The sequence below is a fragment of the Cynoglossus semilaevis genome, chromosome 9 (assembly GCF_000523025.1).
Source record: "Cynoglossus semilaevis isolate Cse_v1.0 chromosome 9, Cse_v1.0, whole genome shotgun sequence".
In the NCBI taxonomy this organism is placed as follows: domain Eukaryota; kingdom Metazoa; phylum Chordata; class Actinopteri; order Pleuronectiformes; family Cynoglossidae; genus Cynoglossus; species Cynoglossus semilaevis.
In genome coordinates this window covers 4,299,326-4,300,080 of record NC_024315.1, presented here as the reverse complement: position 1 = coordinate 4,300,080, position 755 = coordinate 4,299,326, and positions in this window count along the sequence as shown.

Genomic DNA, 755 nt, shown 5'->3' with positions numbered 1-755 from the left:
TCTTTGTGAAGACTGCTCTCGTCTCTGTTGGCAGGAGCGCCATTTGCGAGTCCGTATGATGTTTAGAGACGGCAACTGATACACACACACACACACACACACACACACACACACTGACAGGCGCACACATGCTCATAAAGATGACAGTGTGTGTGTGTGTAAGAAATGGAGAAGGACGGAGGATTTGATTGGACATTGGCAGCGTCTCAGCTGGTTATTGTGTCGATGACAGGACACAGCCCTGACCTACCTTTGACCCTGACCCTGACCCTGACCCTGACCATCTGGTTGAACTGGTCAAACATTTCCTCAGACGAAACAGTCGTAACCTGAACCCTGACTGAAACGTAACGGCGTTCATTCTTATGATGGCGTTCTATTGTTTGACAGTGTTTTACTCACAACAGCCAACAGGTGGTGAGCATGGATTGTGAGAGCACTCCCCCTACAGGATCATCACGGTATCTGTTGAACAGCTCAGCAAACAACAGAAACCAATATGGAAGAAATGAAAACCTAATGGCAGCCATAACTCACTGCTGCCTCAACCCCCCCCTCAAGACCCTCGCAACTCTTTAGATATACAGTATGTGTGTGTGTGTGTGTGTGTGTGTGTGTGTGTGGCATTGATTCATCCGTTCGATTTAAGCAGTGTCTGTTGTAAAAATAACCCATTTATGTTCAGCCTGTCTGTACAATTATGGAATTAGACAGGAAAGAAGGGAACAAAGACGGGTCAATGGGAGGGCAGAGAC